Genomic DNA, 12228 nt, shown 5'->3' with positions numbered 1-12228 from the left:
GCAGGGCCAGGTGCCACCTCTGTGATCCTAGTGACTTGGGAGGCTGAGGCAGGAGGATCGCCAACATGAGGCCAGCCTGGGCAACTTAGCAAAGCCCCGAGTTTAATCCCCAGAAGAGGAGGAGGAGGAGGAGGAGGAGGAGGAAGAGGAGGAAAGACAAAGAAAGGGGCTGGGTGGACATCTCAGTGGCAGAGCCCTGGCCTAGCAGGTACTAGGCCCGGCTCCACCCCCAGCTCCTGCAATAATCATGAATAAAATGAACCCGCTAGTTCAGGATGACCGGTGTCCTTGAAGCAGAGGAAACCTGGGCACAGACACACAGGATGAAGGGCAGGCCGTGTGGAGGCCCAGGGAGAGGCCGTACCAGGCACGGGGAGGGTGAGGATGCACCCCCATGGCACAGGGAGGAAACAGCCTGCTGATGTCGCCTCAGACTTGCAGCTTCTAGAGCTGTGAGGAAGCGCTTCTCGGCCCCCAGCCGTGACCCTTCCTCGGGCCTCACGGCTACAGTTTGCTCTGGCCTTTGTGGTTCGGCGTGTCCTAGCTAGCAGAGTGCTGCCCCGGCACTGTTTGCCACTAGTTTGCACTTTTAGAATTTCACGTAATAAAATCCTCCAGTTCTACTCTTCTTTGGGCTGGCGTCCTCCACCCAGATGGCGATTTTGAGTCTCCTCCATCTCGTTGGGTCTATCGTTAGTCATTCCTTTTTCTCGCCAAGTTCCAGTGAATTGATAAACCGCAGGGGCTCACCCCCACCCAGACAAGTGCTCTACCACTGAGCTCCAACCCCAGCCCTTTTTATTTTATTTTTTCCAAGACAGGTTCTTCCTAAGTTGCCTAGACTGACCTCAAACTCGTGATCCTCCGGCCTCAGCCTCCAGAGTCTCTGGGATTGTGGGTGACCCTTGTTTTTGACCTTTCTGCCCCTCCTGGAGTGGGCACTCTTTGAGATCAGGAGCCCGTGCCTGGCGCGGTCAACACTCAGGAAGACTGACTGGATTGCTCATCGAAGCCCTTCCTGCACCCTGCAGCCAGGATGACCTCCTTCTCCCTCCTGCAGCCCTGCTGGTACGCTGGCCTGGCCGTGTCTTCACCCTCCTCCTAGCTCTGGCTTTCACCCCTGTCCACCACCATCCCCACTCCCACTCCTGGGGGCTATTTCTGTGCTGGACACGGGACTGTCCAGGGAAGTTTGCCTATTAGTTCCTGCCTGGAGGATGCGTCCCTTGGCCCATGTTCGGTCCCTATGGTCCTCTCCTCACTGACCCTCCTTGGTTAATATTCTTCTGTAGTCGAACACCTGTCTCACATACCACGCTGCATGCTAGGAATACCATGGTGGACACAGCCTTCACAGTCGGATCAGGGAGGCCGAAGCAGACAATGGTAAATAATCACCCACTAGACCTGCTACCGCCGGCCAGGGACGGCGAGGTCCTGAGAGAGAACTAACGGTGGGAGAACCCCATTTACGCTGGAGGATCACTGAGGGGGGACCTTGGAGGAGCTGAAAGGTGGTGGGGCTGAGGGACAGGGGTGCCTGTGTGCAGAGCCTGAGGGGCCAGGAGGAGGGCCAGGGTGGGGTCTGAAGCAGGGTTGTGTGGCAGAGCCAGGTGAACCCCAGGGACAGACGGGGATCCAGGTTGGCCTTAATGACCACAGAAGGAGACGGATTTTATTCTAAGCCCTTCTTTCCCAGGTTCAAGCCAGTTCCTCACCGCACCCAGAGCCAGGCTGCCACTCCTCTCTGTGCATCCCACACCCCCCACCAACACCGTGAGGTCTACTTCAGCACATGACAAACATTCCTGGAATGATTGATCGATCGATTGGTTGATTGGCTGATGCTGATTGATTATCTCATTCTTATGCAGGGGAAGAGGAGACTCCCCTGTGAAGGACACAGAGTCTTTGGGAAGATGGGGACATCTCATCTGAGCAGGTTTCTGCAGAAAATGCTAAGCTCTGTGTCCTTCAGAGCCGGGGCTGTGGCTCAGGCTGGGGGAGAGCTTATCGACCAGCCAAGTGGGTATCTTTCCCGTCACTATTCCCCGGTGGAATAGGTGCTATTTAATATGCCTTCTGATATGCCAGGGTGGATATTCACCCTCTTTTTATACACTTGAAAAGTGCTCAAAGATGTGGAATTTATTACGACAAAATGGATTTATCTCTGCATTCAAAAGAGAAGGTTGGAAGCCCAGATGGAAAAACGATGAGAAAGCGCGCATTTGTCCACGGAGCTTTCTCTCTTTTCGCCAGGAGTATGGTTCTTTCCTCCCTCACTTGCCAATAACAAATCCACTTCTACCAGAAACTGCGACTCCTCCCCGGACGCCGTGGTCTTCCAGCTGCGGTTTTCTTTCAGAGATGTGTCTAGGTGAGGGCCATGGAGACGACGTTCAGGGGTGAACGGGTGGGAGACCCCAGAGGGAGAAGTGAAGATGCTGAGCAGGGGAGGAGGAGACCAGGAGGGAAGGGGTGAGAGCCAGAAGCAGAGCAGGGGGAGACTTAGTAGGAAACTGGGGGATGTCAAACCCGACTGAGGATCGGGAGCACTGAGGCTAGAGAAGATCATTCTAGGAGCAACAAAGAAGAAGCCTGTGCTCAGCAGGGACAACGTACATTGAACTCACCATCTAAAAATATAAATAGGTTCAAAAAAGGTCTTCATAAAACATTTACAACTAGGAGGGGCCTTTGGAATTATCTAGTCTGGCAATTTTAAGCATTTTCTTTGTTAATTTTAGCAACAGAACTCTTTTTTATTCCCCCCCCCCCAAAAAAAAAAAAAAAAACGATTACAGCTGAGCTCAGTGGTGCACACCTGAGATCGCAGCAACTTAGGAGGCTGAGGTGGGGGAGTTCCAAGTTCAAGGTCAGCCTGGGCGACTTAGTGAGACCCTGTCTCTAGATAAAATTAAAAGTTCTGGGGTGGTAGCTCAGGGATGGAGCACTTGCCTAATACGCACAAAGCCCTGGGTTCAATCCCCAGCACTGCCACAAATGAAAAAGAATAAAATCACAAAGTCCCCAAGAGCTCCTGTAGCAGGTGTGGGGAGGGGGCTCGAGCAGGGAGACCCTCAGCTCTGACACTGCTCTCCCAAGGCCTTGGGAACCCTCCGGGGGTGCTGACTGACAGGCGCTGGTTTTCTTCTCTCCCTTGCACTGCAGAGGAAGCAGCAGAGGAGGAGGGAGGCCCAGGCAAAGGAGTGAACCCAACCTGAGCTCGGGGGAGAGTTCAGCCACAGGTGCACAGCACATCAAGGGGGTCCCAGCAACTCGCCCAGGGGCTCTGCAGCCAGACTGTGTGGAGTGGAGGGGGCAACGCCAGCCTGGTTCTCGTGCCTGGGACGGGCTGGGCCCTTTGCCCCTTAGCTTGACCTCTGACCCATGGGAATAGCCATGGAACCTACCATGGTGACACAGGAGGAAGGCAGGAGCTGTGGGCACACAGAGGCCCTGCGGGGCCGGGGCGGGGGGGGGGGGGAGGCATCCTGATGTTAGTCCCCCGCCCCCCACTTTGGCTTTTCCTGAGCAGTTGGAAGGGTTAAGGGAGAGAAGGCTGAAGCCCTAGGGCCCAGCAAGAAGGAGGTGCTCAGAAGGCCACAGTCATCGTCATTGTTGCTACTACTGCGCTCAGACTGCGCCTCAAAGAGGCCGCACAGTGGGGGCTGGACGGCCTCAATCACTGCCCTTTCACAGTGCAGAAGCTGTGGCCACACGGGGGTGGCATGACTCCCCCAAGTCCTGAAGCTTGTGAGTAACAGAAGCCAAGTGGCCTCTGGATTCCCTCCCTGGGCTCAGCACACCCACCGGGCACAAGGTGGGGACAGAGTTGGGCTCCGGACAAGAGCAGGGTCAGGGCCTCCCTCTGGGCTCCTCTCCAGAGGCTGGGCCAGGGGAGCTGGGTGGGACTGTCCCTTCTGTGGGACTCTGCCACCCTCTAGTGGCAGCACCAGCAGGACTCCAGCTGGCAGCCAGGCCCACCTGGAGAGCAGCTCCCCTCCCCTCCCAGACCCCATCTGGCTGCATGGTGCGGTGACCCCCCTGGCCAGGGGGCAGCCTCTGCGGAGCAGCCAAAGGTCCTACCAGGCGCTGGGCTGTGCAGTGGCCAGGCAAGGGCAGCACAGGGTCCTGGTGTGCAGGGACCCCGTGGGGACAGCCTGACAGGTAAGAAGGAGAGCGGGGCTCTGGCGCCTGCCGCGGGCCTCCTCACCCGACCTGAAGCCGCGCTGAGGTTGGGGGACTGCTGGAATTCTTCCCAGGTGTGTTTGCCACTACGTGTCCTCACGGCACATTTTAAAAGCCAAGAGACAGGCAGGAGTGTAGACTGATGTAACTGCTCGGGGAAACGCTTGGCAGCATCTGCAGGCTGAATTCTCATGATTTCAGGTTGCTGGGGCTTCGGTTTTGAACATGAGTTGGACTTTCTCACATCAGAGCAGGGTCAGGCACCCAGCAGTTTCCTGTCCCCACCTCATCCAGGCTCCTCTGTGTGGGGGGCCTGGGACATCTGTTTTAACCGGGTTTAGAACAAGCACCTGAGTCTCAGGAGGTCATGCCTCGACTGAGAGGTGGCCACTGTGACAGCTGCCCAGTCCACGCAGGGTGTGGGGGTCACTGGAATCCATGAAGCAGGTTGCATCTAACTGTCCCACAGGGATGTGGCCACTAGAAGGAAGTTGCATAAGGCAGATGTCCTAGGTCAACCAAGTAGAGGAGCCGGGAGGAGGTGGAGAACTCACTACCTGCTGAATCTTGCACTCACACCTTTGGAGACTCAGCAACTCCATTCCTAAGTTTGCACCTGGAAATCTGGGCACATTCACCAAAAAAAAATAGGTGTAAGAATGTGCATGACAGGGCTGGGGATGTGGCTCAAGCGGTAGCGCGCTCGCCTGGCATGCGTGCGGCCTGGGTTCAATCCTCAGCACCACATACAAACAAAGATGTTGTGTCTGCTGAGAACTAAAAAGAAATAAATATTAAAAATTAAAAAAAAAAGAATGTGCATGACAGCCTCACTGATCAATCATAACCCAAATCTGATAACAACCCAAATGTCCATCAAGAAAAAAAGGAATGAGCCGGTCATAGTACATGGCACATCTGCAGTTCTGGGTACGCTGGAGGCTGGGGGAAGAGGATCACAAGTTTGAGGCCAGCCTCAGAAACTCAGCAAGGATCTGTCTAAATAAAATGAAAGGGGCCTTCAACAGATGAATGAGTAAAGAAAATGTGGTGTGTGTGTGTGTGTGTGTGTGTGTGTGTGTATTCAATGGAATATTACTCAGCTTTAAAGAATGAAATTATGGCATTTGCCAGGAAATGGATGGAGGAGGAGAATATCATGCTAAGAGAAATAAGCCCATCCCAAAAAACCAAAGGCTGGATGTTTTCTCTAATATGAGGATGCTAATTCATAATAAGGTGATGGGCACTAGGGAAGTGAAGGGAGGCAGGGGGAGGGATGTGGGGTAGGAAAGATAGTAGAATGAAACAGACATTATTATTTTATGTGTATGTGTGACCACATGACCAATATAATTCTCAGAAAAATGAGAAATTTTATCCCACCTATGAACGATATATTAAAGTGCATGAATACATTCTACTGTCATGTATAACTAAAACAAATTAAAAAAAAAACAGAAAAAAATGAAAGGGGCTGGAGATGTAGCTCAGTGGTACAGTACTCCTGGGTTCAGTTCTAAGTACCACATACACCAGAGAGAGAGGGGGATGGCCGGGGGAGAGAAGAATTTCATTCAGCGGACTATCTCACAGCAATGTAAATGAGCTACATGCAACAAAAGAACTACAGAAGCAAATCCCATAGACAAACTATTGTGCAAAAGATGACAGACCCGGGCTGGGGTTGTAGCTCAGTGTGGTAGGGCACTTGCCCCGCATGTGTGAGGCACTGGGTTCGATTCTCAGCACCACATATAAATAAGTAAATAAAATAAAGGTCCATCAACAACTGAAAAAATATTTTGAAAAAGATGACAGACCCAAACTTTCCATTTACATGCAGTTTAACACCAGGGAAAATGAACTTATGCACAAAGACCGGAATAACGGCTGCCTCCAGTGGAGTTGGGGACTCTGACTTTGGGAGGCTTAGAGGAGGAGGGCGGTGGTGGGAGAGCTGGGGATGCTGTGGGCGGTGTTCCGAGTGGTGCTTTAGTGCATGCATGATAATCAGCCACCTAGAAATACAGTGTGAGACAGGACACGGTGAGCGAGGACCCCCTGGGCCTGCTGCTCCCTTGAACAACGGTGGAGAGACGCAGGGCAGTGAAGTCGTGGGGGGGTGGACTCAGGCTGCTGGCAGGGCAGCTGGAGGAGGTTTTGAACCCCGGGGTCCTCCTAGATGTCTCCTGTTGTGAACTGGGCTGGTCCATCTCCTGGTACAAAGCTCTGGAGTAAGGTGGTGGCTTTCCCCCACCTTCTTTTTGCTTCTCTTTATTTTTACATTTTTTTAATGCAATGAATGTGTTATAGCTTTTGTAATAGGAAAAAAAAAAGCAATAAAAGCTATTTAAATTAAAAGGAAAAATGCTGTGAGTGCAGATTCTGGTTGGTGAATTCTGCAAAAAAAACAGATTTGGTAGTAAGGCTGGACTCTAAGAGCATTCCAGTGATTCGGGGGGGATTTTGAGGTTTGGGCCTCTGCCTGCCTTGCCTGCCAGGAAGCAGCAGGCTCTTCACAGGTGCGAATGGGGAAGTGCCCGCCCTCATGCTTCAGCGGCTGGCACCCCCCCTGCCTCCCCCAGGGCCCCCTCTCAGCTGTCCACCAGCTGAGAAGACAGGGGCTATTATCCACTTCACTTGGAAGACAAGGATGCGTGAAGCTAGTGCCTGCCTCTGAGTGGCCCTGGTGACAGTGCTAACAGGCACAGTGGGGGTCCCAGCCCTTCTCCTGCCTGGATGACACCCTTCTGAGATCCTGGGTCCTCTCCCTTACCTGTGTGCACAGGGAGCTCCAGCAGGAGTGTGGAGTAGCTGGGTCACTATTACGGTTCCCATTTCACATTCGAAGACACAGATTTAGGGTCATTTAAATCACCTGCCCAAGACCCCCGGGCCCAGAGGTGGCGTGCCGGAACTCTCCGGGCCTGCCCAGCTCTGGCACTGACCTTTCTAGTTCTTTTATGATGAGCTGGGCATGTTACACTGAAAGGCAACTTTCCCCTCTCTAATCGGTGAGAGGGGAGGCGTTATTTTAAAGAGCAGCTGAAGACAGGCTTCTTTTAGGTGAAGATGAAAGGAAACGGCGTAGCAAAACCAGGGATGGCTGATCTTTCTATCAAGTCTGACTTCTCATTGTTAGAAACCCACCGTGTGATCGGTTGATGGGTTTGCCTTTCAGGCATTTGGTAAGTAAGAGGGCTGGGTGTGCTTCAGGGGTAAGCCGGAGGCTCAGAACTGCCAACAAACTAACAAAAAGAGTTGGCTAAACAGGAAGGGCACACTGCTGGGGGCTGGGGTTGAGGCGCTGGGTTCGATCCTCAGCACCACATAAGAATAAATAAATAAATAAAGGTAGCGCATCCAACTACAAATAAAAAGTAAATAATAAAAAAAGAAGGGCACACTCTGCCTCTCAATCTAACACCCAGCAGAAGGTGATGTGGCCTGCCTGTGCCCTTTGTAAACCAGGTCCGAGCTGGGGGGAGAGAGTGGCCTGAACAGGGACAGGCTCCCGTGTCACCCGCGTATCTCTCCACCCAGAAATTCCCCTCCTAGCAAAGACAGTGTCAAAGACCCTCATCACACTGTGTTTGTAAAGGAGAAAATGAGGAGCAGCCTAAATGGGGAACAGCAGAGAATCGGCCCAAGAACGTGGGGCAGGTCTACCTGGGGGAGCACGGCACAGGTTTGAGAAATTAGGACACAGAAACTGTGGAAGGGCGGGCGCTCCCAGGAAGGGCGTGAAATTGACTTTCCACGGCCCACAGACTTTGTGATTTAAGAAGAGTGTTTCATTCCAAGGTAATTGTACATTCACATGTAATTGTAAGAAATAATATGGAGGCTGGGTTGTGGCTCCGTGGTGGAGCACTTGCCTAATAGGTGTGAGGTACTAGGTTTGATCTTCAGCACTACGTTAAATAAATAAATAGGTAAAGTTTAGAAGGAGGAGGAGGAGGAGGAGGAAGAAAGAAAGAAAGAAAGAAAGAAAGAAAGAAAGAAAGAAAGAAAGAAAGAAAGAAAGAAAGAAAGAAAGAAAGAGAATCCAGAGCCATCCCTGGTGCCCTTTACCCAGTGGTGACATCTTATAAACCAGGACTCGTCACCGTCAGGATACTGACCTTGGTAGAGACAAGGTGCAAAACATTCCATCACCGGGGCTCTCCTCTCCGTTCCCTCTAGAGCAGCACCACTTCCCTCCTACAACCACCAATCTGTTTTCTAGCTCTGCAATTTTACAATTTCAAGAATTTTATTGGAATGGAACCGTATGATGTGTGACCTTAGTTCCCTAGGGATTTAACCGAGTTCCTGTATGTCTCAATAGATCCTCTTTTTTATTGCTAAGTAGTATTCCACAGTGTGGATGTACCACAGCCTGTGTCACCATCCACCTGTGGAAGGACATCTGGGTTGTTTCCACTCTGGGGTTGTTATGAATATTTTGATTCATACAGGATGGCCCAGGGAAATGCTCGGCAGGCCACAAGTCATGGGGCTTAGGATCAAGTCTGAGCTTTATGGAGGCACACAGAGGGGGCCAGGAACCCTAGCAGCGGCAGCAACTCAATTGTCCAATGAAGCTATCTTAGTCCATCTTGTGTTGCTATAACAAAATACAGAAGGCTGTACTTTATAATGAAAAGAGGTATATTTGGCTCACAATTCTGATGGTTGGAAAGTTTGAGGGACATGGAAACTGGCGCCGCTGGGCTTCATCACAACATGGCACAGAAGTACAAAGGGAAATGGCCACATGCAGAAGGGGCCATGTGTGGGTAAGGAATCAAGAGAGTGGAGAGGGGGCAGGCTTGCTTTTTTTGTAACAACCACTCTTGGGAACTAATTCACTCCTGCAGTACCTGACCCACTGCTCTGAGATGTTAATCCTCCTAAGACCTAAGTAGCTTCCACTAGACCTCGCCTCTCAAAGATCCACCACGTCTTCATACAGGGGACGAGCTTCCAGCACATGCACCTCTGGGGACCACCCACTTCCAAACCCCAGCAGGGGCTCACAGTGTGATCACAGTCCCCCCCCACCCCCGCCACCCCGCCACCAGTCCTGCTCGGCACAACTGTGCCCTAGTCCCCTCAAGAGGTATGATCTGGGGGCTGGGGTTGTGGCTCAGTGGTAGAACATTTGCCTATCTCATGTGAGGCACTGGGTTCAATCCTCAGCACCACGTAAATAAATAATATAAAGGTATGTGTCCACCTACACCTAAAACAGATGTGATCTGAGCCAGGTGTGTGGCCACACCTGCCATCCCAGCTGCTTGGGAGGCTGAGGCCAGAGGATTGTCAGTTAATGGCCCACAGGGGCAGTTTAGTGAGACCCTGTCTCAAAATAAAATCAAAAGGGCGGGGGCATAGCTCAATGGTAGAGCATCCCAGGGTTCAATCCCCAGTACACCCCCCCTAAAAAAAAGAAAAGAGAAGAAAAAAAAGAGAAGAAAGAGGTGCAGTCTATTGCTCCTCCCCTGAATCGGGGGGGGGGACCCCACACCTGCTCTTAAAACAAGAGGATGCATAGTAAGGAAGGGAGGGAGGGAGGGAGGGAGGGAAGCAGAGCTCCCGCGGTGGGAGGGTCCCAAGGAGGTTGCTGCTGGTGGCTGTGGCCTACAGGTTTGTGGGACAGGTTAGGGGGAGTAAGGTGGCCTTAGGTTGTAAGGAAGTGGGTCTCTGAGTCCATCACACCAGGGCACCTGCTGTTCATGCACCAGCTGGGAGAAAACTCTGGGTAGGACTGTTATGCTCGAATTTGGGACCCCCAAAGACCACCAGAGACCCAAGATCGATGCAAGCAGCAAAGAGGTGTTTATTGTGAGCTAGCTCGGTCCTCCGTGCGCACACACAGCAACTGGTGACGCTGAGAGGCCCCAAGCCCAGGGTTTGCAGCAGTTTTATACATTCTTTGGAGAGGGCAGGGACTTCACATACATCATAGCAAATCATCACACACCGAGGGGAAATCAAATAACAACTCTAAAACATGATTAGCACATTCACTGGCGGGAACAAGTTGGGTAGGGGTGATTGGTCAGTACAAAAGGGGTATTCATTTGAACTGATGGGTTTAAGCCAAGAGGGGTGTACGTGCTGAACTACATGGTTTCCCAATATGTTATCAACCACCATCAACTACTGGGAGGGTCATCTGGCATCCCAGGTATTTCCCTGTCTCATGCTGGTTGGTGGCTGCTACGGGGCTGCTATGGATCGCCACCTAGCCTGACTGAGTCAGGGACACCTGGGGCACAGATCTCTCCTGTACATAAACCACTTAGCAGGGTGGGAATGTGCCTAGGAGTGCTCTGTGGGTTTTTTCCAAGGACAAAGGCATGTCCCTTCCTTGGACAGGCTTTGCTCTGAGATAGAGGCTGGTTTTTCAGGACCAGAGCTTCGGGGCACCCTAGAGACGGCACAGCTGGGGAGGGCCGAGAGGCTGCTGGGGCGCTCCTACCTCCCACACTTTCCTTCTCGCTGGAGGCAGCAGGACACCCTGGCCTCTCTTGTGTCACCCACCCCTGGAGTCCATCTGGTTGGGGAATTTGAAGGATCAGGAGGCCACACATGACCAGCTCCTTCCCTCCTTCTGGGAACAGGTGGCCCCAGGAGGCAGACACCTGCTTGTGCCCCACCCTGGGCTTTCCAGGGGCAGCCCTGGCAGCCCTCTCCTCCCAGCACCCTGTCCTGTGACCGCATGCCACCTGGTCTTCCTGGGCTCTCAGCTCTGTGCGTCTACCAGGCCCCGCTGGGACCCACCCCTGCCTGTCCAGACATGAGCTGGGGTCAGTCCTGTCACCGCATTTCCATCCCTCCCAGGGGTCACTGAGTTTTATTGCCTGAGGTCCAGTGTCTTGAAAGCTATGGTCTGACGTACTTTTCAGTTGTCATTGTTGTTTTGGGGGTGGGAGGTGCGGTCTCCACTACCTCACTACCTCACGTGGCCCACTTTTTTCAACTTCGGAGGATTCGCGCACTGGGCGGGGCCTGTGCTAACCACACATGGACATTGCTGTATTGAACCTTGATCACTTTAGTCACCTTATGAGGCCCTCACAGCCCTGCTTTTTTATGCTATTTCCCAGGTAAATAAACTGAGGCCTAGAAGAGTGAGGCTTGTAAGAGGTTGCTTAGTAAGGAGAGAGGCTGGAAGGAACTTGGCTCTATTCTCTCTCTGAATGCAATTATTCCAGATCCTTCTGCACCACCCAGGCTATTGTGTTTCTTTGTGTCTCCTTATCTAAAACAATAGTGTATAACCTACTACTGCTATGGCAAATCCAGTAGAGAAATCCAGTAGAGAAATATTAGCTGCACAGGACGCCACGTTCACTATAATTGCCACAATTTTGTTTATAATGTCAAAAACTGGATGCAGCCGGACACAGTAGCACACACCTGTAATCCCAGTAGCTTGAGAGGCTGAGGCAGAAAGATTGCGAGTTCAAAGCCAGCCTCAGCAAAAGTGAGGCATTAAGCAACTCAGTGAGACCCTGCCTCTAATAAAATACAAAATAGGGATGGGGATGTGGCTCAGTGGTTGAGTGCCCCTGAGTTCAATCCCTGGTATCAAATCAATCAATCAAACAAACAAAAAAACAAACACCTGGATGCAATGTAAGTACCCACCAGAAAGTGGTTAAACACATTTTGATATGTCTATACAAATAGTTGGGAAAAAAACAGGCGTCAGAACTTCGCTATTAAAAATACACAATACCTCCATATGTACTGGCATGAAAGATATTCAATGGATATGTTTAATGAAAAATGTGAGTTGTAGACTGCATCTCACAGGACAGGTAAACTGCTGTGGCAAATCCAGTAGAGCCTCCTTCCCTGCCACAGCTCAGTCCTATGTAGATTCACACATGGCAAGGGCTGTGCTCAGCCCCAGGAGGTCACTCAAGGACCCAGATTCCTTCTGTCTTCAACACATGACTGAAGCAGAAAGAGAAGAGAAAGAGCAGATTAGGTGTGGCAGCATCTGTGGGCTGGGCTTGAAATGGCAACTCTTCT

The sequence above is a fragment of the Ictidomys tridecemlineatus genome, chromosome 4, assembly GCF_052094955.1.
Source record: "Ictidomys tridecemlineatus isolate mIctTri1 chromosome 4, mIctTri1.hap1, whole genome shotgun sequence".
In the NCBI taxonomy this organism is placed as follows: Eukaryota; Metazoa; Chordata; class Mammalia; order Rodentia; family Sciuridae; genus Ictidomys; species Ictidomys tridecemlineatus.
The sequence above is the reverse complement of the archived record's forward strand: the minus strand, read 5'-3'. Positions refer to the sequence as shown.